Here is a 24166-nt window from a genome sequence, read left to right as displayed (position 1 = left end):
CGTTCGGTGCCGTCCGAAGCCTATCTTCTTCTTTTCTTTGGCTCAACAACCGATGTCGGTCAAGGCCTGCCTGTACCCACTTGTGGGCTTGGCTTCCAGTGACTAATTGATTCCCCCCATAGCAGGATAGTCAGTCCTACGTATGGCGGCGCGGTTTATTTGGGGATTGAACCCATGGCGGGCATGTTGTTAAGTCGTACGAGTTGACGACTGTACTACGAGACCGGCTCAATCGGCTACGGTCCGAAGCCTATAGAGCCGTTTAAAGCCATTCGGAACCGTTGGAGTCATCGGTTGTCCCACCGAATTTGACAATCTCCATGCCCCCGACTGCCGAGTAAAGGATTCATTCGGCTTCGATTTTTCCGACCTTAGAATGTTACATCATTGATATTCGATTGGAGCCACTTCTGTTTTTTGTCATAATCATGCCACCATAAATGTTAATAAAAATGATTGTAGCCAAGTTGGAATTATTTGTACCCAACATTCTGCAAGACGAATTAATGTAATTTCCAACCTCCCCAAAAATCAAAACCAAAATGATATGATTACGTTTAAGCCTAAAGGATTTAGATTAAGGATAAAAATAATCTAAATGCCGAAGCCATGCAATACAAAGCTTATTAATAGATTAGCTCACACAGTCCTCAATTCCTCAATTCGCGAATCATCTCCCTTCAAGTGTCAAAAACAGATTTGCCGATCTGTATGGGAACACACACCACGACTCTTCGTCAGATAAAATTATCGTAATTTAAAAAAAAGTTTTTCGTAAAATACGGGTTCTTGTTATAAGAAATGAATATATCACCAGAACACTTCGAACTTGGAAATTAGCAAAAAATAATGTTTCAACACGTGTTATTACAATTTTTCTCTTGATCTGTCAAAACATTGCAAGCAAATATTTTTGTTATTCATCCAGTGATGGATAGCTCGGATTGCTTGAAAAAGATTCACTACAGGCTGCTAGACTTCTCCTACTTCAGTGAAAAAGTGTGTTTAACAGATATTTTCTAGCAGAACTGCCGTAAGAGAACGCGAGTAATGTAAAATGTCCTATATTAATAATAACGTTGAAGTACATTAAAAAAAAATTCTCTGTAAAAAATAGCACATATAAAAATAACATCGCGAATTTGTACATAACAAACGATTCCAGATAAGAAGCGAGGAGTACACAAAAAGTCAATTTGTTTAACAATAAAAATGTAAAAAAGTATTTTACATAAATATTGGGGTATATTTTCCATTCCCAACTATGCGGCCCGCGAATCACTGAAAATTTGTACTTGCGGCCCTCTGATGAAATGAGTTTGACACAGCTGTTTTATAGCATCTGAATGTTCGATCGGCGGATGGTGTCAATTGTGAGGTTGTGTATCTTTATTGTGAATGTTGTCGTTTGTTCGCGCTGTGGAGGTTTGTGTGCGTGATCTATTGTTTCTATCGGCTCAATGGTCTAGGGGTATGATTTTCGCTTCGGGTGCGAGAGGTCCCGGGCTCAAATCCCGGTTGAGCCCGTGATATTTTATAGCATCTGAAGGTCCGATCGGTGGATGCTGTCAATTGTGAGGTTGTGTACCTTTATTGTGAATGTTGTCGATTGTCAGCGATGTGGAGGTTTGTGTGCGTGATCTATTGTTTCTATCGGCTCAATGGTCTAGGGGTATGATTCTCGCTTTGGGTGCGAGAGGTCCCGGGTTCAAATCCCGGTTGAGCCCGTGATATTTTATAGCATCTGAAGGTCCGATCGGCGGATGGTGTCAATTGTGAGGTTGTGTATCTTTATTGTGAATGTTGTCGTTTGTTCGCGCTGTGGAGGTTTGTGTGCGTGATCTATTGTTTCTATCGGCTCAATGGTCTAGGGGTATGATTTTCGCTTCGGGTGCGAGAGGTCCCGGGTTCAAATCCCGGTTGAGCCCGTGATATTTTATAGCATCTGAAGGTCCGATCGGCGGATGCTGTCAATTGTGAGGTTGTGTATCTTTATTGTGAATGTTGTCGATTGTTAGCGATGTGGAGGTTTGTGTGCGTGATCTATTGTTTCTATCGGCTCAATGGTCTAGGGGTATGATTCTCGCTTTGGGTGCGAGAGGTCCCGGGTTCAAATCCCGGTTGAGCCCGTGATATTTTATAGCATCTGAAGGTCCGATCGGTGGATGCTGTCAATTGTGAGGTTGTGTACCTTTATTGTGAATGTTGTCGATTGTCAGCGATGTGGAGGTTTGTGTGTGTGATCTATTGTTTCTATCGGCTCAATGGTCTAGGGGTATGATTCTCGCTTTGGGTGCGAGAGGTCCCGGGTTCAAATCCCGGTTGAGCCCGTGATATTTTATGGCATCTGAATGTTCGTTTGGTGGATGCTGTCAATTGTGAGGTTGTGTATCTTTATTGTGAATGTTGTCGATTTTTATCGTTGTGTATGTTTGTGTGTGTGATCTATTGTTTATGTCGGCTCAATGGTCTACGGGTATGATTTTCGCTTCGGGTGCGAGAGGTCCCGGGTTCAAATCCCGGTTGAGCCCGTGATATTTTATAGCATCTGAAGGTCCGATCGGTGGATGTTGTCAATTGTGAGGTTGTGTATCTTTTTTGTGAATGTTGTCGATTGTTATTGTTGTGGATGTTTGTGTGTGTGATCTATTGCTTATGTCGGCTCAATGGTCTAGGGGTATGATTTTCGCTTCGGGTGCGAGAGGTCCCGGGTTCAAATCCCGGTTGAGCCCGTGATATTTTATGGCATCTGAATGTTCGTTTGGTGGATGCTGTCAATTGTGCGGTTGTGTATCTTTATTGTGAATGTTGGCGATTGTTATCGTTGTGCAGGCTTGTGTGTGTGATCTATTGTTTATATCGGTGGATGCTGTCAATTTTGAGGTTGTGTATCTTTTTTTGTGAATCTGATCGATTTTAGTTTTGTGGTGTTAAGTATTAGGTTTCTTGTTTTTCTATGCGATTCATGATTTGTTTTTTTTTTTTGCAAAATCAAACAAGAGTTATATGGAAAATTAAATGCTCAATTCAATGGGGATGCTTCGAATGAGTCTTGTTAAGTTGTTTCAATAATGTTTTCCGTTTTGGTTAACGACAATAATTCTTGTTGCACATTTTACATTTTGCCTTATTAATGACGCCAAGAAACGGTGTATCTCTCTTGTGGAAAAGTGGATTTTCCAGCACTCAGTAGCAAATCTATTACGACAAGAAACGAAAAGATACAACCCACATGAAAAAAGGGTTTCTTAACATCCTCTTGGCAGTGATCTTCTACTGATGGGGGCCTCTTTTTGTCGATCTGGCGGCAAACGTTGTCTTCAGATCGGGTCGGGTTATGCCTGTCAACGACGACTTCTGTTTGAGCCCGTCATTCATGAAATAAGCCGTCGAAGAACGCGTCTCGTTTGTCGCATTTATGTCGTACAGGTTTTTTTCGCTCACTCATTTTCTTTTCAAGGAAAAGAAGAAAAAACAGTCTTACCATCGCTTGTGACGCGGCAGGAGAGCGTTGTTTTATGTTCTCCCTGTTGGTGGCTGGAAAGGTTTCGTGCCGATGGGTTGTTTTCTTGGTCGTTTGGCTATTCTACCCAATATACGTTGCTGTGTGTATGTATGCGCGAGAACGCTAAAGAATGTGTATTTATGGGTTGGGTAAAAGCAGTTCTCCTGAAAATAAACAGAAGATGAAGAGACTTCCTAACGAGTCTTCCGTCTTTGCAACGCACATCTAATGCTTCGCACGTTTGAAAGGTTCTGTTTGAGCAAATGTTCCTTCGCAGTGTTTGTGCGTAGAAGTATTACCATAAATGTCCGACGCCGTGCTGAGAAGCATTTGGTAATATTTTTGTTAGTTTAGGTATTGGAACAATACGCAAAAAAGGTTATTCCGTCCTGTTGGAGAAACATACAGGGTATTTCTGTTGTAGCTCCAGTTTCTAGCGTTCGTATGGGCTTTATGTTACCAGTTTTTTTTAAATAACATATAAGAATGCATAAGGAGACTTGAATGTCAGTTGTAGTTATGAACACATAAAACTTAGAAATCAAAAGTCTAAATCCATTCCCACTTCAAAATACAGGGTTTCGAATCATATAAGGGAATAGTTCAATCACTTAGGGGAATGTTGCAAATCGGTAGGAGAATATTGCATGCAAGCTGTGGATGTTTGCAATCACTTAGGGGAGTTTTGCAATCGATTAGGGGAATTTTGCAAGCGTACTGGGGAGCTGTCATCAGACGGTGGGTGCCGGTGTAAAAAGCTTCGAATTGATACCGATGATATTTTTTTAAAAACATCGTTTGGAATTGTTTTCGTGTGGGATTCTGCTGTACACATGATAAACTAAAGAAATCCTGCTGCGGAGCCATAATTAAACATGATAAGTTAGATAGACTGACGAAAATATTTTAAGGTATTTACAGCGGCACCCACAGTCTGATGACAGCTCCACAGTACGCTTGCAACATTCCCCTAATCGATTGCAAAACTCCCCTAAGTGATTGCAAACATCCACAGCTTGCTTGCAACATTCCCCTACCGATTTGCAACATTCCTCTAAGTGGTTGAACTATTCCCTTATATGATTCGAAACCCTGTAACTTCGAAAAATGCGACCTTGAACCAACATGGTTTTTGATGGTTAAATTTCGCATATAAAAAGCCCCCAGAGTACATGTCTCTGAAATAAGAGCATACATCAATAATTATGATTAATCAAGGCTTTGCCGAATCTTTGTTGCAACAGCACACAAAAGAAACACAGAACCATCATTTCGCAACCACCATCACCATCCTTGCAAAGGGCGGCATCAGCAACGAAATAAAGCCAAACTGCATACATCCTGTGCTGTGGAATGATTGTGTCCAATGATGAGGGTTTTGTCTGATGTGTCTGGGAGTCTCTTTTCGAGCGTTCTGAAATCGTCCAAAAGAGGACAAACAAAAAACAAAATATGATTCTTCTTCTTATGTTGCCGGTGTTCCTTTCCATGTTACAACTTGAGGAAGTAGATAAGACAGATTGGCAAGAGACCATCAAACATAAGCGAATCCCGTCCCGTGTTCTGTGATGTTCAATTGACGAATTAATCAAGCATATAACCCTTATAAACAGAGCGCGCCTGCCGAAGAACAACGTGCTATCGCTATTTTCCACGCTATGATGAATGATTGCAGCTTCAGAGTAAGAGGTTCTGCCGTGCGCAAGAGATGCGTCACGCAACTCCGCTACACCACCAGGCCAGTCGGACTGGACTGGACTGGTGTTAAATAAAGATCAATTTATTTTAAATTCGTACCACCATCGTTTACGACGACCGTTTTGCAAAAGTTCTACCCCATGGAGTCGTAAACTCCTCTTGAGCGTTATGGTGGTCGGCTCGAAGTAGAGTAAAACTCCAACTCCAGAGACGCAGCGCTACTAAACGGGGTGTCTCTTCTTACCCGGCGTGTGTGTCGGCTCCCGGGGGTCACATGAACGATATGCGTTGTGGTCGGTCGGGGGTAATCAAAGTCAACCGGGTGATCCACATTCGGTGCTGCGCTCGGCCACACCATTGTGCATTGTGCAGAAAACGTGCAGCTCACTCGAGGGGAATGATAGATCATGTCTCCCCTCTCCAAGAGCTCCCAAGAGCCGACACAACACACGCTCACGGAACGGCTAAATTAGCCCGTCAGGTCCCCCGAAGAGGAACCGTGCTTTATTTGTTTGCTTCTTCGGACCAATTTAGACTAATTTAAAAATATGAAACAATAATAGCGCTAACTGTAACTGTCCCCGCTGGCTATTCGATCTGGTAGTTCTGGCTGGGTTTCGCGAATGTCTGGTTGTCGTCTTTTTTATTATCATTTTCAACATTGATTCTTTCAGTCGTGCTCATCGTCTGTGTTGCCTTTCCCCTCTTAGCGCTAACATCTTTGTGGTGGATTTGCGTTCGGTCGATGTTCGGGCGTTGTTGACCATTTTACGGTGCCTTGTACGTTATAGATTTTAATTATCCACAATTAGGGCTCTGCCGTCGAGGCGTTTAACGGATTGGGGTTATATGTTTCAAGAGGAGTAGGGGAGGTTTTTGTTGTGGTTGTTACTCTGGTTTTGCTGTTGTATCGACATCTTCGCAACAGGACGTGTTTTTTGGTGAGGCGCCTATGTTTAATGCTTTACTTCATTAGCATTGTTATATCCGGTGATTTTGGTGGAAGTCTGTTAATTGATGTGGCGTGTGTATGTTGCGTATGTAAAAAATCGTACATTTTTTCAGATATTTGATGTGTTCATTAACTGCATCTTGTCAACGATGATGATTAAAAGTTTACTCTGGAATACTGAAGTGCTTCATGCGATGCATTCTACACTGTAATATGTTTTTAAATGTTTTTTTTCTTCTGCTAAACTAATTAACACCAAGGTCTTTAAGCATATTATTATGTCTTATGACTTGCTTGATCAGTGCTACGCTAAATAATTATGACTGAGTGAATTCAGATATTGTTGCCTCCAGAAGACATTGTTGGCTCTGGAAAAGAAAATCGACGAGGACACAAAAAATTGAATTGTATTGAGTTTTTCAGAAAGTAACAATTTTGAGAAATAAAGAAGATGAAGTAAACTAAAATTGTTACAGAATTCTGGTTGTGTAACGTTCTTAAATTTGATAGAATAATCTATTGAAAAGATGAAGGAATAGGATGCCTCCCTACTGCTCTAATTGGTACATTGGTCAATATTAATATAACGTTAAATTACCAATAAATAACCCTTAATATTTATCTTCAAATTTGCGATAAATATTAGGTAATTTAAGCCCAATCTACCAGGCTGTTGGAGTGATTTTGAGAGATAGAATGGTCTATCATACCTAGCAATGTTCAACGGTTTAGATAAGACGTCTTAGCACCTAAACAAGCCTATTTGATGACTCTCACTCTCAACGGATGTGATATTAGGTTAAATTACAGATACTTGCGTACGTAAAGCAAAAATATGTTATGAAAGTTTAACTACCTTTAGCTCTGCCAGTCAGTATGGCTCCATCCTGATCACACCAGATGACAGTTTAGTCCAGCCCGGAGCAACCGGACAATGGAAAGCAAAACGAACACCCCCTAATCCATATTCGAACGGAATCGAGCAGAACTCGAACTCTAGAATTGGAGATGTACAGTGTAAATCATCCCCATTCATGTGCTGTGCCGAAACGGTAACAGAAATCGCCGGCAGCCAGCCTGCATGGGAATGAATAATGCTGAATTCGTGAGCGAACAAACATCGCGACAAACTTCAAACGCGCGAGTGTTTCCAGCTGCGCTTAGATTAGAACCCCTGCGAGTTGGAATGAGGGGAAAGGGTGTATGGGTCCAACGGGGGGTTGTTCGGATCGACCGGATCTCCAGCTAGGCGCGAATTAATTCCAACCGGTACACACACAGAGAGACACAAAGCGACAAGGCGCAATGGGTACGAAGATGCCCGTTCTGAATGTATAAGTGATAATTTACAAGGAGAGCCTCCCTGTATGTTTTACCATTAATGATTTTACCTTCGCTCACCCTCCCCCACCCCCTTTACCACCACTGGAGTTTGTCGGAGATCATTGCTGCGTACGTAAAACAAAACAAACACGGTCGTGGAGGATCCAGCACGCCGCCTGTGTTGGCCAGTCCGTTCTGCTGGCCCCCTCCCTTTGACTGTGTGGAGTCAAGGCGACTCGCCGGTCACATGAATAATGATGTTCGGCAGTAAAGATCGGCCACATATACGCTGAAAGATGCGTGGCACAACGGCAAACCGGCCAAACGAAACAATACTAATCGTCGGCCGCCCGTTCTTCGCTTACAGTGCGTCAAAGTGCGACGCACGTGTACGCGCGGGACATCGGATGGCAACACAAAAATAGCCTATCCAAGCTGTTAGAAACCGCGTTCCGGACTGACCTCGAACATTAGATTTGGGTGTCATACGCGCGTGGCAGCCTCGTGTGGTGCCGAGTGGTGCTCTAGAGCTCACATTTCGGGGGGCCTTGCTCCGCTATCTAGCCGATTCGATACACGCCGCCGTTCCACCGTTCCGGAGCCCGGGTTCCTTCGTTCCTTCGGGCCGTTCGAAAGGTCGCCGGGGCCTTTTCGCTGGGTAGCGTCGTGTTTGGACAAGTTGACGGTTGTATTTCGTTTCTGCTGGGTTGTGCGAAAAAAAGGGAAAAAAGCGTTAAACCTGTTCAAACACAGGTCCCCCTCTGTCCCACCTCCTCCGAAACCGATCGAGAAGAAGGTGATGAGACGCGGATCGGGTCGTTTATCGGGTTGAGTTTGGTTAGGCTCTCAGGGTCTCTTCTCCAGCGGTTTGTGTTGGAGCGAAGGTTGTTGACGAACCGAGCTAGAGAGGGAAGAAAAAACCCATCGCCCGACCGTGCCGACACCGGTCGAAGATATTGGAATCCTGGGACGCAAATTGTGCAAACATTAAGGCCAGTATTTACCGCAACGAATGCATAATATAGTGCCGTGTTAATAAAGCTCCGGCCGTATCATATCGACAAACGACGTACGCAATATATATTTAAAAAAAAGGCCAGTCGGGTCAACCAATACAAACTGGCAGCTCTACCCAGTGGGTAAGCCTCTCTCGGACAGGAAGTGCGTCGTCAACAGAAAATGGGCTATTTGGTGTGCCCGCTGGACACATATCGTTGCGCAGCAGTGTTGTCGCGGGACAAGAACGCGAGCCCAAGAAGAGTTGGCTCTGTTTGGTTAGGTGTGTTTTGGTATATTTAGATTTGTGCGTTTCGGGAGGTTTTGTGATACTATTTGGCTCTGAACTATGGGTGGGATGGGGCAGGCAGAAGATAAATTTGTTCAAACAACTGGGGAAAAAACCAACCAAGGCGAAGGACAGAACGAATGAAATTTTTTGAGAACGTAGAAAAGGATGAATTAATATAAGTTTTATAAAGTGCCATGCAAACACATGACAATCAGATCTAAACAGACGATAAATGTATCTATGAAGACAAATACTGATATGATGGTGACGACACCTCAAAGCATTTATGCATTAGACGGCTTCAGAACACAATCATTCTGTACTTTGCCATCCTCTTAATACTTCTACATTCTCGTTATTTTGCCTGGTGGTTTTGTTTACTTTTGTTTTCTTACTATTATTCCATGACGCGGAAGAGACGAAAAGATGTATCTAAATCCGGTTCGAAGGACCATTTATTTATTGATTAAAGTATATGATTTTCTACTTGTTTCGTGTGCGTTAAGTATTTAGTGATGTCAACTAATACTAAACCAGGGCCTAAAAACAGTTCATAATGTGTAATTTAGACACATCAATATATAATGAAGATCTTGCCGAATTCAAGATGAGAATTCAAGTCTGGTCAGATAAGAATTCAAGAAGATGTTGTAAGATGAGGACCAAAACAATGAAAATGGATGGCCTTTATGGCATATGTAACTTTCGCACAATTCTATGAATTTCAAATCTTCAAAAATCTGCTGGTTCTTTCTTCAAAGATAAAATCTTGTTGTGTTACAGAGATAATCCATTTATATCCATTTAAATCCTTTTATTACAATGAAGAGAGATAACAACAGTTATTCGGACTAACCATTGGACATTTTATATTGTTTTCTTGGAATTTTCTCTTGATGCTCTCCTACCACTCCTTATCACTCTAACAGAAGGTCCACCCGTTCCATTTAACATAATTTTCATCGTGGAAAGCTCCCGCTCGCTCTAAAAAAATACGCAAAAACGACAATTTTTGCAGCAAAACTGTCATTTCCCCCCTCCCATAACCTATTCACCTATTCGATTCCCATGCAGACAACAAATAAATGATATTTATAACACCCGTCTATCTGGTCGTCTGGTCTCTGGTGAGTTTTTTTTTTTTGGCAAATGTCCGCTCCGTCAATAATTAGAGCGTGACCACAAAACCGCAGTTGTTGGCGCTCTTTGGTGGGCTTTCACTTTCACCTCTTCCCATTTCAGTGAGTATTTATCTTGAATGTGTGTCTGTGTGCTTGTTTTTTCTTTTGGCACTGGTGGCACTTTTTATGACCTTTTCGTAACCATCCGTCCCAGGCCAGGGGGATCTGACCTGTGAGTTGGGTCGGGTAGTGTAGTGTTTGTAGTATTTTCATTGTTTTACATGATCTTTTTTTTTGTTCTCTCGCTTTGCTTTCCGTTTACAGGTTTTGGTGCGATCACCAGAGTTATGCGACCATGGAAAGGATGCAAAGATCAAGCCGAAAGATGCATTTTTAAAGTCTCCATAGTACGGCAGTAGTGCAGTTCGTCCACGGGGGGGGGGGGGGGGGGGGGGGGAAATGCGTTGCATTCGGTACGGTGAATCACCGTACACTACTAGGAAGTTTTCTTTGGGAAACAGCACCGTAAGTAGTACATTTAAAATCACTCATAAGTAAGCATTAGAAAAGGGGGGTTTTACATTGTGTTCGCGAGTCCAGCACGGACAAACTTGCATAATGATGAGATTTAATGCCATCTGGACTGCTATTTAACCGTACTTGTTAAATACGCCTTTCCTGCGCTATAAAAATGCAAAGACACTGAGTTTTTTTTCCATGCACAAGATGCGACTTTAGATGTGAAGATAATCGCCAAGACTGCGGCGCTTAAGTTTCCTCCGCAACGGTGTGATTTAATGAGCATTCGTCGCCTTTTTCTCGTTTGCATTCGAAACCAAGTTGTGCAATGTGTGTCTGTGTGTGCAGCCTCCTCCTTACCAGGGTCAGAAGAAAGCGTCCCAAGACGCACCAGCTTCACCATGGACATCGGTCGAAGGTGTGAAAGGTAAACTACAATGGCCAGCGCAGTGCGCTTGTTTAGCCACCGTACCGAGGGTTGAACCGTTGATTTTGCGTTTCGATTCGGCATGCCCTGACACCCCTTACCTACAGCCTAGCCACGGACAAACGGCTTCTAGCTTTTGCTCCGATTCCGATCTCCAACGGCGGCAGCGGCAACATGTCGAGCGATGAAATAATGGCCGAGGAAAAGGCCGTTTGCACGAAAGTCCGCATCCATTGCGTCACATCACGATCAGGGTCCAACGTTACAACGTAGCTCGACCCGTGCGTGTGTGTGTGTGCACGCTGAAGCAACGAAAGTGAAAATTGAAGAAGCAAAGAGAGGCGCGCAGGCGAGGGTAAAATATTTGACCAAAGCTGGTAAAGCTTGTGTGGAAAACATTGCACCGACTTCCACCTCGCTGACCTGCGCTGCTGGGGCTGCCGGAGAGACGGACCGGCGTGTGCGGTAGCTACCCGAGTGTGTGTGTGTGTATGGCGTAATCCGGGCCAGCCGTGACGGACACTGCACACCGTAGTAACACACTAGACGCGCGAGCCACCACAGTTTGGCCACGGTTGGTTTTGGTTCTCTTTTTTTCGCTTCTCGATCGCCCCCCGCTTTCAGGCCAGTCTAGTTTGGTAGCTTGCGTGCGTGAGATTTTGGAGTGGAAAACCCGACGTATGGAGAGTTTACGCCCGTTCGGATGGATTCGCTTGATCGGTAGTTATCTCCATTACCCTTGGTAATGTAATAATTCGTCACGCCTTTAAACCTGTGAACGGGGAGAGGGGAGGAGGGGGAGGTGAAGGTGGTGGAACTGGATGTAGTTAAATCTGTTTTTTTTCTTTGCTTGCGGTTGTCCCCCATTCATCATCCACACATGTCAACATGTATCATATGGCGGATGAGTAAACAGGCGAAGAGTTGTTGGTTTTGGACATGTTTTAACCTTCTAAAAGTTTTTTGGTTTTTTAAGGAAACTCAATTTAATTCTCTTTTTAAACAGTTTATGGCAAATAAAATGTGGAAAAATGTACATTTACTGTAACATTATTTAACTTGTAATTAAAATCTATTATTAGATTACTTATCATAAAATACTTTAACTTATAATATAAAGATTTTATAAACCCGTCATATCAATTGGGCTACTCCGGATGGAAAAGACTATATCCAACGAAATTCCTAAGAACCAAAACGTTACAGATACCCACAATGCCATTGGGACTACTGACCTGGACTATACAACCTCTAAAACCGAATGATGTAGACATTCGTCACGCTTATAGGGCCACATCATCATGGACTGGGCTGGACAACACCGAACCGAAAACCAATTCACCCGGAATAAGGTGCCCTCTAGTGATGCGTAAATCTTAATCAGATTCATGAATCCGAATGAATCTTAGAAATGATTCAATGAATCTAAATATCGGTTGCAAAGATTCATGAATTTCCAAAGATTTTTGACTCTCCAAAGATTCACGAATCTCTAGGGATTCATTAATTTCAATGAATTCATAAATCTCCATGGATTCATAGAGCTTATGCTTTTGATTCTTCTTCTTCTTGGTTTAACAATCTACGTGATTTTGCCAACTTATACTTCTTGGCAAGTACTACGCAGCCAGGTAGTTTGTTTTGCTACTGGGAGACGGTCCATGCGAGCCTTGAACCCACGACGAGCATGTTAGGTGGGATCGCGCAAATTCAATATCCTCTGTATTCAATATTCTCTAAATATACATCTCTAACGATTCATGAATCCCTGGAGCTATATGAATTTTAATGAATTTATGAATATTATAGATTCATGAATCGTTGAAGATTCATAATTCATTCGAGATTCATGTATTCTTGGAGATTCATAAATCCTTGAAGAGTCGATTGGAGATTCAAATAACTCATCACTGAAGATTCATTTAAATGAATCTCAACAAAAGATTCATTAAACCCAACACTAGGGCTCTCACATGGATCAGGGAAGGAAATGTCTCCCAGCCAATAAGGATTGTAACGCCTTGAATACTTATACCCCTAAGCAATATGGCCTTTTTGGGCCGTTCCTTCTAAATATCAAACCATTAGTTAGCAACATATCAAAAATAATAATTTTTTTTAGAAAATACCGACGTTGACGTTTACGTACATTGCACTGGAGCTCACCATATTATGTTAATATTTTGTACTTAACGACGACACCAATTAAAAATGAAAATACGTTTAGCTGGACTAGCTTATGCATTGTGTAGGATTTTCAGTTTTATTTACTAATTATTACTTAATTAATTTAAGCTAATCGACTAATTCATTAAATACCGGAAGCTAAAAGCATGTTAATGTTTCATATTCTAACAGGCGAATGTCCACGATTAGGTTCAAAACCTTTTAAGCTCTACTCACAACATGAATAATTGAATGCACATATTTTAACATCTTTAATTGTCTTGCACCTCCTAACATGAACGGAAAAAAGGGTTTTTTATGTTGTTTCATTTAAGCAATTAAAGATTGTTCGTGAGTAATCCAAACTAAGAATCAACTAAAACTTTGAAATCATATATAATTCTTTGCAGCAAACAATATTCTTTGATTTAATAAGGGATACAATGTAAAAATATGTACAAAGATGTATCAAATTGAAAATGATTACTCACACCAACCCGTCTTGCCTTGTTAAGAAAATATCTTAACTCCCGGTTAATTAAATGGAAGCTCTCTGTTTTTGGTTTCCACCGCATTGCTTCAACCACCGCAAGTGTTGGGGAACTTTGCTTCTGCTACTCGATAGTGCAAACTGTGCATGTGATGAATAATGCCTCAATTAACCAATCAATCAAAATTCATGCTGTTGCGATGACTCTCCTTGCTGTTGCTACTAAGCGCGCTAAGCTTCTCATCAACGCCACGACATCATCTGATGTGGAGAATGGGGAAGTGGGATACGCTTAAATTACACTCCCATTCATTACATGGATGGCGGTAATGGTTGGTTTTGGTGGGAAGTGTTTCGAGATGTTTACTCACCTTTTGGCCACGACACCGCACACTTGTGAGTCATGGAGAATTTATTCGTTCTATTTGTAAGGTGTTTCGCGAGTTGCGTTAGAGTTGCGCATCCGAAAATGCGAAACAAAAAAAACCCCGACTATAAGCAAAACATATCCATTTGCCAACAGAGGCTATAATTAGGAAGACACGCAAATTGCAACACAAAGGCAGCAGTAGCAGCCGGTAGCGTTCCGATCGTAGTACAATTGCAAAAGAAAATTCAACTTCGCGCACAGCACAAAAAAAACCCTACCAAAAGGAAAGCGAAAGTAGTCGTGCTGCAGCAGGAAATAGAGTTCCAGTGGCGTTTAGCGTTGGCGGGGTATTGGAAAAGGAATGAAAGGAAGGAAAAAAACCTTCCGTCGCTGGTGGAAGAAAAACGCAAATCGCAAAACTAGCGTGTTGCGATGTTAAGGGCCCAGCCGTGACGGTGCTAACCGTGTCCGTTGTTGTTACGAAATGGGTTTAGTAAGCAATGACCAGCGGCCTCTGTGTGTGTGTACATTGTGTGCCGGCGATTGCCGCTTTTAGAACACGTACTCAACAAGGAAGTGTACGGACCGGTTGCTTTCCGTTTTGTAAACAGTATTTTATGGCTCGCTGCAAAAGGATGATAAGAATTATCGCCTTATACTGCCGCCCTTTACTCTGTGTGTCCGGCGTTGATGTCATGAGGAAGTGAAGTACAGGTAGTGTACGTTGTTGTGTTCAATGTGTTTTGTTGTTTTGGTACCGTTCAGTACTTTGGATGGAAAACATGTGATTTTCAAATCAAAGTTATAACAATATTTTTGTAGAGCTTTTTTCCAACATGTTTGCTACATTTTATGAAGTATTTACTTTTCCAATCGTATGTTTTCAAATGTTCATATAAGCTATATGTTCATATAAGCTATATGTTCATAAGCCCTTTATGGGTCAATGTCATTTTGGGCAATTTTATGTTAATTTGTCCCAGGTGAAATACTATGAAATTGTAATTAAGAACACTGAGCATTGATTTAATAGATTCTGAAGATTGGGTGGAGATTTTATACATTTTCTGGTTTATTGGTTTTGGAATGAAAGCGATCAGAAAGCGAAACAAACTGTCTGTCATTATGCAAATCTATTACATTGAGGACTTGATCATAGAGTACAAAACGGAGGAATCAATAGACCTCCATTGCAAAATTTTTAAAGACAGTTGTGTTGTTATTATAAGGCTCAGGAGTTGGATCCAAAATACAACTTATTGAAGAACCGCAACTAGACCTGCTTGAACCTACATGATCAGTGAGCTCGTTGCTCACTCCAAAGGTCGTTCGATTCAGACAACTTGTACCACAGTTTATTGTGACTCCATGGATAATGCTTTGTTTTCAGAAATACATATATGATTTTTGCATATCTAGCAGAACAACATCAGTGTATGTAGATACTAATTATATGAATTAACACCAAGGGTCCTTTTAAGGTCTCCTTGATTAACAGGTTCATACTTTAAAGTATAGTTTACTGCCAAGTTATTGAGTTCCGAAGGTCCAGGGACGTAGAGTATCGTGATTGGAAAACCACATAGTATGAGCAGTTTTTTATAATTTTTGTGTGATTTTATCAATTTCCTCCTTTTTATGTATTCAAGATGTCATTAAAATGGCACTTTATATTGCATTAGGCAATTAAATTCTCAAATAAGTATGTGTTTGGTGAATGAACTGTCACACAAAGAAAATCGCATATTGCTAAACCCAAGCAAGTGAAGAACCGTATAGCATTGCAAATAATGGCTTTATTATTATCAAAGAACTATTATAATAGAAGATCACCTCCAGTAGTACCCACTTCATCTAATTTAGATACAGCTTAAATTCTTCCACTCCTCCAATTCTTTTCCCAAACTTCATTCCATAATGACTTAGCTCCTTCTTCTTTTTTTCTCTCCACCACCGTTAACCATCTGTATTGACTGTCAAAACTGTTTGATCACAGTCTGCCCTGCAAAAAAAACGCGGAGTTCGATGGCCTCATCTCATGTGCGGCTGGATTAGAACGTGTCCCTGAAACGTCGTATACCGTACTGTTGTACTGTGCGGGTAACACTATTTTTATCTTACACGCGTGCCCCCACGCGCATACCCAGCAGCACACGACGTTCACGCACAAACGGCACTAACCACCGTCAAACGGTTTACCGGTGGGTCTCACAACCGTCACACAAAAGCGTTGTCTCGCCGTTTGGCTCTCTGTGATCAGTGTCCAGTAGCGTAGCGCATGGGATTTCCGTGATTTTACAGGCCCTGGCACCGCACGCTTCACGCTCACTTCAATGGACGGCTCTCCGCCAAGTGTGCGCGTGTGTTTTTGTTCTCCTATCCCCCTGTCCGCTCCACGGTACACGATTGACCTTAACACACTCTTCCGCATTTGGCCGAACCGGAGCCTGGGGTCCAATATGCCAACCGGTGTCGCTCGATGGGAGGGGAGATGAAGCAAGTAGCAGGTCCGTGGCGCAGAACACCGACACCGGCTGGTTTGGAATAAATATCGTTCATTATTTATCGCCACAGCCGCAGTATCATTTCATAAATTTATTCCACACACACACATACACCGTCAAGAGAGCGGCTGTTGAGGAGCGGCGACGGACTTTGTGGGTTGAGGTTTACTGCACACTGGAGCCTCTCGGTGGATGCTTTTCAAGATCCGTCTCGTAGCATCTGCTTTAAGATCTGCTGTGAGTGAGCTCTACGTCTGTTGTTTGTTGCAGTTAAGATTTGCTGCTGTCATCGACTGTATGTACAGTGTGTCGCGAGTGCGCAGTGTGAGTTTGAATGATACCCACACCCGCTCGGTGGTTGTGCACCGCAAGTGCAGGAACGTTTCGTGCATGAGTGTCTGGACCATCGAGCCTCGAAAAGGGCCAGAACAACCCTCTCGATTGCTACTTCAAACAAACACACTGGCTTTCGGCAGAACCAGGAAGCGCACCATTCCCGACACCAGAGCCAAACCTGACGTGTACCTCGCGAGGAGCCCTCCCGGAGAAGGTGATTACAAAAGCCACAGAACCGGTTCCATCTGCAACCGGAGGCTGTGTACACCAGGTCCAAGAGGTGCCTCGCCAAGTTTCGGCCAAGATGAAGATAATTGTTTCGAAGAAGACCAACAACAATCGCCCCAAACCCAGACCGAACCGGCGCGTCGATCGCAAACTCTTCCCCCTTAAAGCCTCTCTGAGGCTGGTGGAGCAGGCCTGCTTTTTGGCAGAGATATGTTTCTGGTGCGGTTTTTGTTTGTTGCTTCCTTCATCCACCATTCCTCGTTGTCCGGAGAGGTCTGCTTTGGGGAGTGCTCTATCGTGAGCTTGCCGACCCGGGTGCGCTGTTCTTGTGGTTCTTGTTGGGCTCAGCTCTGAAACGTTGCGGGCTAAGTTGAAGGTCATGGTAATGGTGGACAGCGAGATAGCATCCTCGCACAAAATATTAGGGGATGTATTATGGGGGGAACCGAAGATGCAGGCCCACAATTACTGGAGCTTAGGGTGAGCGGGACATGGTTGCGAAAGGTTTGGATGTGGTGGGGTCTTCGAAGATTCGATTGAATCGATTACGATTATTACGTCGCTGGGTTAGGGCCCCAATGATAAATCGGCCAGAAATTAAGCCGGCACAGGATCAGTCGCTTTTTTTGGGGCCAGATCGTAACGTTAGCTCATCCGGTTCATATTTTGCCAACGAAATCAGATTAAAGATCATTGTAAATTGCAATACTTCAGGGGTTTTGCTGTGTCCCTCACTCCGCTGCACCTGGATACACGATCTAGCGATACTGAACTCAAGATTACGCACAATCAGCCTGCTAATGATGATTCAACGAGTACAGTCACATAACTTCATCATTATTATTGTAGATATACTGATCACTCACAATACGCAACCGCCCTTAGGGAGGGATCGCTTTTTTTAAATATAAGCCCAGATCGTAAGCCATCATATTTCCTCCATCAGCAGCAGCTAGTCGGCGTGCTTTACCGTACAAGGCGCAGGAGAGGTCGGTTCTAGCCGGAGGCACCGACTGTATCGTGACTATTCAATTAGGTGGTGATAAAATGAGGAAATCGCATGTCTGCTGAATGAGTTCCTCATCATTTCATGGCCCACATCTTCGCGCGTCAAGCCGCTTCCCCTCTCTTCGCAAAAGCTGTGTTCCCGAGTCGTGTTCTATTCTTGTGCCTACCACCGATTCACCTGCGGGGTAGTTTGAACATGGGTTTTTTTAATTCATTTTTTTCGCTCCCAGCTCCACAACACATCCAGCGAGCCCGGTTCTTCTCCTTCCGCCACAGTTGCTGTGCGCGTCTAGGTCTTGCCGGAGCGGCTATTCAAACTGCCATAATGGCGAATGATTTATGGTATCAGGTTTTATTGTTGTACACACACACAAACACACAAATCCTAGTCGTTCTTTTCGTGCCCCCGCACATTGCACGTTCTCTATTCGCACGTCTGAAGCGCCGGCGGAAATAAACGTTTAGGTACTTGAGGTGTTTCGTTTTTTGGTATTGCAAACCATGTTCGCCTAATTAGATTCTCTCCCGAAATAGCTGTTCGCTTTGTGTGTTGCTACATGGTGTCTTCCTTTTTTGCTGTACTTGCTTTTCCATCAGCATCAACAAGTGCTTAAACGAACCATTTGAAATTGGTTGAGGTGTATGCAATCATGCATTCTATTGAAATATTGTTTTTATAACAGTCTAAAATTGTGCTGCTTTTTTGCAGGTAATAAAAGGATAGCAATGATTGCAGACAATATGGCGTTCAGTATGGCTTGAAGAGGGACTATAATAGAGGACATGTTTTTTGTTTGAATATCATGACCGATCGTGGTAATCGATCCATAGTTTTCTTGCGTAAACTTCGAAGTTGAAAATTTCTTCTTAGTTCTATCCTTAGATTATGAAAGGTTGTCTCAAAACTTCTGAACTCTGCTTTCGTCTTCTATTTTATGTTTCCTACACACACACACACATGTTATTAACTACAAGATCCTGACTATCAGTACCGGGCTAGATTAATAATAGTACATCAGTTTAATTATGAAGTTCGATCATTTTTATCTACAATCAACTGAAATGTGATCCTCAGTTCTTAATCGAAACTACTAGCTTTTCACTCAGTTCCTGTTCAGATATCTACCCGTGTCTGCCTATTTTTATTTGTATGCCAATGTCGTTAATTCGTTGACACCAGTAATAGTTCCAATCTCCTTCCTTGTCTCTAATCTCGAGCTACTATCTTGCTATTTCACACTATGAGAATAGTCTCTCCGTTCATGTTTCCTTCATTTTCGCAATACTTGTGTCAGGTCTGATATTTGTTAGACCAATTCTCACTATGTATCTTGCTAAGTTTCAGTCTAGATTGATTTATCAGTCATTGCTCCGATTACGTCTCCGTTTTGGATTTGATGCTTTATGATAGTTTATTTGAAAAAATAAGTTTGAACAAGAGAAGTCTGTATGGCATATTCAATGATGCTTAGTTGTACATAGGTTGAACAAATCCGCCATTTGTTGCACTTTAGACATAGTAACTTCAGCATACTTCAAACAAAGCAATAAAACTATCACACCGATCCTTAAAATGCCAAAAAAGCGATTTGATACGGTCAAAACTGTTGCTCAACCAAAACGTAAAAGTTTTCCCCTTGCACAACACAGAAACATAATTAAGGATACAATAACCAGCAGAGGTGGAAGAATTGATCATAATTCAAACCCGTTTCACACCAGATCGTTCAAACGCTCTCCGCCCCGACCAAAACGAAAAACATTATCCCGACAACCGTTACGGGTTTTAGCGGCGCACGCGTTTCTCGTAAAAACAGCTCGTTAAAATATGTTGCTTCTCCCCGAAAAACCGTAGCCACAATTTACGATCGCTCATTAGCTTTGTCCAAAAAATCTCCGATTACATTCCCAATTGGTGGAGCCGATGGAGTCGTCGCTGTGCATGATTATTTCGATCGTGCAACGAAAAGCTGCATGATCGGAACGATCTATCGCCCCTACTCGGCATTGTAAAATCCATCAAACTCGGGCTCGTAACTGATAGGACGGGGGGTGGTCTGTTGTTGATGGTTAAATTATGAATGCTGCCAGTGTGGCCATGCGGCCAAGTGTCGCCACAATCGCACGTACTGCTCGCTAACAAGCTAACGCCATAAAACGCATCACGAAACATGTTAACGTCTGTCTGGCGCGATCGCGGAGGGGCTAGGTTCTTTCAAGATCCCTTACGCAGTACGGTCGGTTTGGTTCATTGGCGCAGGGGCAGTGGAGCCCTTTATTGAATCGAACTGTTTGTAGAGTACGCACGCTGGGTAATGGCGTCCCTTCGTTATGCGCGAGGTTATGCTGCCGAATGTGAGCGTGTGTGACGACAAAAGCAAACGTAAAGCGTAAACGTAGCAAAGCAAAAGCAGACGCATCGTGTAATGTACGCAAAGCAGGGTAATGATTTTGTAATAGGCCTCGATTATGTCCTCTCCAAGGCCTTTGCCAGTCAGGTGCAGGGGGAGAGCAAATAGTGTAGAGTTACAGCTTGATGGTTTACCGTTTCATATCTTTTCGTTAAAGCTTTATGAAACAAAATCCAAGAATTGGTACGCTCGAGCGTAATCCATGGATAGTCCAAGCAGTTCTGGTCCAACGCGTGTTGTAAAATTAATTACAACTTTATCTTATAAACGTTAAACAATTTAAATTAAAATTAATGACAAAACGCACTCACACTGGCTGGACAGAACGATTCACCACGCACACACATTTAGCTCGCTGTAAGTACAAGATAATTAATTCTGGGATTAGCCCGCCAGAGTCGCAGTCGCCGCTCATCAAGCCGTACGCTCAATCTTGAAAGGTACTAGAAAGATTACCAAGATGGGGACGGGAACAGCCATCAGCAGGCACAGGAACACAATTTTCTCTCCAACTACAGATAACAGCACAGTTTTGCGGGAAGATGAAAAACTGCCCATTCCGTCGCAAACCGACTGGTGTGCTCTGTTACATTACTCGCGCCAGCATCAGCGCCGGGATTGATTTAACCTCCCGGTGAGGAGTGTCTCTGGTGGCCTGACAGTACCACAATGACCCGAACTGGTTCTCGTTAGTGATTCATAGCCCCGCAAATGGCATCGTTAATTAGCGTACCACGCGAAAGGGAAACCACGGCCAGGGCGGGACTCGGAGAATTGAGATTGAGAGCAGAAGAGCAGGCTAGATAGAACCCGACGTCCCGGGTGATGGTGGTGCAGTGTCAGTTCTCCGTTTGTTTATGGTGTTCCGTCCTTCCTCTGGCCTCTTGTTTGCTATTTGCGACCTCGGCGTGCTCACGAGTTCTGGGACAATATGCCCCAGCGATTGTCGTACTTGCAATGCTCCAACGTCTTACTCAGTCACTCGCAGAAGTGCATGTAGCAGGGTCCTGATATACCGTAGGCGTTGTGCAAAGTGTGCAACTCTGGATGGGCAAAGGTGTAGTACACACAGCGAGCCAGCGTTCCACTCTTCCCAGTGTGTCGGTGATCATAAATCTTGCCACAATCCGGTGACATTCTTCCCCTTTCCTTTTGCGCGGGTCTGTGCGGGGAGGGGGATGTGGAGGACGCTACTGCCAGCTTGTCGATGCGTTGCGAACGGTGTGGTGTGGTGAGTAGTGCGCTTGATTTCACAGAATTAGTGGCAATTTGCATCTGATTTATTCACACTTACTTGCGGTAATCGAATCAATTATTTTGTTGTTGCCCGCTGACTTCCTCGTGTCGTCGTATCGATGGCAATAGCCGAGCAAAATGAGGTGGTACGGAGATCTAGTTACCCAAGAGTTACACAAATTTTAGTGAACAACTGCTACATAAAGTCCATTCAACAAAAAGTGTATTAGGACAATGTGTCTGGGAATTTCATGAACAAATTCGTGTTGGATTGTTTGAAACATCTGAATATCATGATTGATCTTGATTGATGATATAATGATTCAAAATCCCTGAACGGATGAGTAGCACGTACACTTTTCACTTGAATAGCTAGTAATAGATACTACATTACTCAGAAGTGCTGCTTCCAAGGTCACCTCAAATCCGTAGCTTGAAATGTAGCATTTACATTTTAGACACTTGAAGTATGACTTAGATTATCTTCTTCCCAGATGATCTGCTTGTGAAGATCTAAAATCTCTGAACAGATGAGAAGCATATCAGTAGTTATTTGATCAGTAGACGTAGTAAGTAAAATGCTGTGGTCCTCAGATGATCTTTTTTACCAGTAGATTTAAGACGAACTTTGTCTGAATTTATTTTTGTTTATATAAAATTCCTGGTCTGATGAGATGAATGTGTTTTTTTTTCGACTAGTTGCATGAGCAGACGTAGTTAGTAAAACAAGCGATTTTCTGAAGATCTTAAATTCCTTGGACTTATAAGTTGCTTAAACATTTTAGAAAGAATAATACACTATAGTGTCCTGGATGGCACTTTAAACAGCTAGTACTATTCAAATGCTGGATAAAGAAAACTCTAGTTGAAGATATTGGGCAATAACTTTGAAATAAGGTGATACTAGCAATTTCTGCATGATCCTTCCGGTCCATGTATGAGATAAAGACCATTGAAGTTGCAGTAATTCAAAGTATTATAATAAATGTGTTTATGTGATGTGAACTGACTATCAAGACCTGCTTACAACCTTGAACATCTTAAGGTACATTCTGGGATGACGTGGCTATGGGACTCATTAAAAAATAAGATGCAAGAAAGGCACTGCTAAGATATTCACCTTCATCCAGCATACGCCTCTTCTTGTATTTTGCAGACCTATGAAAAGGTCATGCGTTTAATATCGTTTGTATTATAAAATTACCTGACCGTACAGAACGACCATCGATTCCTGTTATCCTGATCGTGAGCCTGTTACCCTGATCTCTCAACACTTCTTCACATGCCATTCGACTGCACACACCCTGCCATCCTCCAAGCGACAGCCCAACCCGATTTGATCGATTGTTGATCAATACATCATGCGGGCAACTGTTTCGTTTGTCGGTCGGTCTGCAGGCCTCATAAAAATATGTTAAAGTTTCGCACGTTTTGCGAACCAAAAAATGACCGTCTGCAACATTGTTGTTGTGTAAAAGTGGACGACGATCGTCCACTGCTACTGCGTGAACAGTGCCGCGATTGAACAAAACCGTTCGCAACCGAAACCGCTTGCTTGATCGTTTTGAGATTTTTGAGCAATCAATTTGCACCGCGATTTGCACACATGCCTGCTGCCTTTACCCTGCAGCCTGTCTGCTGTCGCGTTGATCGGAGGCTTCGAAATGGTTTGCAATAAATCAACGCGCGGTTGTGTGCGTCCGGCTAGCGGCCGATTTCATGTAACCGCGGGGCAAATATGAAGCTGTCGAACGTAGAATAAATAGCGCCAATTGATGGTTGGTTGGTTGGTTGGTGGGTTGGTGTTGCGTTTTTTCGCTGCTAAATGCCACCCAAAATAATGAAGTAACGAGAGAGAGAGGTAGCGTTTGCATGTGGACAGGATGCATATTGCCGTGTGCAGGAGCCGTAGGAGGACAGAGGAAAGTAGACGCATCAATATGCAACAGCACTCACTGCAGTGCGGGTCGATCGAAACAGTCTCGGGCACGAAAGATGGTTTTAATGGTTACACGACTAAAAGTGAGAAAGAAACCAGTAAGTAGCGGCGAAGAATGCAAAACGTTCGGACGAAAAATGCAAATGCACCAGAACGGTTGGAAGAAAGGTTGTGACGACCACCGTCGTCCCATCCCACCCTATCACCCAAAAAACGCCACCCCGTATGGCGTTTTATCGATAATTCTGCTTTATCTTGGTTGCTTTATGAATAAATTTACCTCTTCTCACACAATGCCACTCATTCATAGGCATGTTTAACACATGTTTCGTATGAGCCCTTCCTGAGCTGAAGTTTGCGGCTAGCATACGTATGTAGGCACTACTACGAGAGAAGGGGAGATGGCGTATGGCGCAAACGAAACGCAAATGTGCATCACGAAAGGGAAATGCTTTCAATGAATATTAATTTTGTGACAACAACACCGTCGTTGTTGGGGTGTTCTGCTGCTGCTTGATGGGGCAGTGATTGAAGTGTTGAATTGAAGAGAGAGAGAAGAAGGATTTGTTTCTTACTTATGACTACATTAGTGTGGTGTTTAAAGCGGCAAGAAGCGATGAGTAATGCTTCAATTATTCGGGCATA

The 24166-nt window shown here is 42.9% G+C and overlaps 1 protein-coding gene and 7 non-coding genes across 8 annotated transcripts in view; all 8 read left to right on the top strand.

Moving 5' to 3' along the window:
* Positions 1 to 1454: 1454 nt before the first annotated feature.
* On the top strand, positions 1455 to 1526 carry Trnap-cgg (transfer RNA proline (anticodon CGG)). The gene has a single exon. It is a non-coding gene; the product is annotated as a tRNA-Pro (tRNA).
* A 129-nt stretch (positions 1527 to 1655) lies between these two features.
* Positions 1656 to 1727, top strand: Trnap-ugg (transfer RNA proline (anticodon UGG)). Its single transcript has one exon. It is a non-coding gene; the product is annotated as a tRNA-Pro (tRNA).
* A 129-nt stretch (positions 1728 to 1856) lies between these two features.
* Trnap-cgg (transfer RNA proline (anticodon CGG)) lies at positions 1857 to 1928 on the top strand. The gene has a single exon. It is a non-coding gene; the product is annotated as a tRNA-Pro (tRNA).
* Positions 1929 to 2057: 129 nt separating this feature from the next.
* Positions 2058 to 2129, top strand: Trnap-ugg (transfer RNA proline (anticodon UGG)). The gene has a single exon. It is a non-coding gene; the product is annotated as a tRNA-Pro (tRNA).
* Positions 2130 to 2258: 129 nt separating this feature from the next.
* On the top strand, positions 2259 to 2330 carry Trnap-ugg (transfer RNA proline (anticodon UGG)). Its single transcript has one exon. It is a non-coding gene; the product is annotated as a tRNA-Pro (tRNA).
* A 129-nt stretch (positions 2331 to 2459) lies between these two features.
* On the top strand, positions 2460 to 2531 carry Trnap-cgg (transfer RNA proline (anticodon CGG)). The gene has a single exon. It is a non-coding gene; the product is annotated as a tRNA-Pro (tRNA).
* A 129-nt stretch (positions 2532 to 2660) lies between these two features.
* Trnap-cgg (transfer RNA proline (anticodon CGG)) lies at positions 2661 to 2732 on the top strand. Its single transcript has one exon. It is a non-coding gene; the product is annotated as a tRNA-Pro (tRNA).
* Positions 2733 to 10337: 7605 nt separating this feature from the next.
* The window catches only part of LOC1271011 (uncharacterized), a 28016-nt gene continuing 14187 nt past the window's right edge, over positions 10338 to 24166 (top strand). The window contains exon 1 of the mRNA XM_061655907.1: positions 10338 to 10412. The gene's annotated coding sequence lies outside the window, so the exon portion shown is untranslated. The remainder of the gene's footprint in view (positions 10413 to 24166) is intronic.

Source organism: Anopheles gambiae, chromosome 3 (assembly GCF_943734735.2).
Source record: "Anopheles gambiae chromosome 3, idAnoGambNW_F1_1, whole genome shotgun sequence".
Classification (NCBI taxonomy): domain Eukaryota; kingdom Metazoa; phylum Arthropoda; class Insecta; order Diptera; family Culicidae; genus Anopheles; species Anopheles gambiae.
This window is presented reverse-complemented; position numbering and strand designations above follow the sequence as displayed.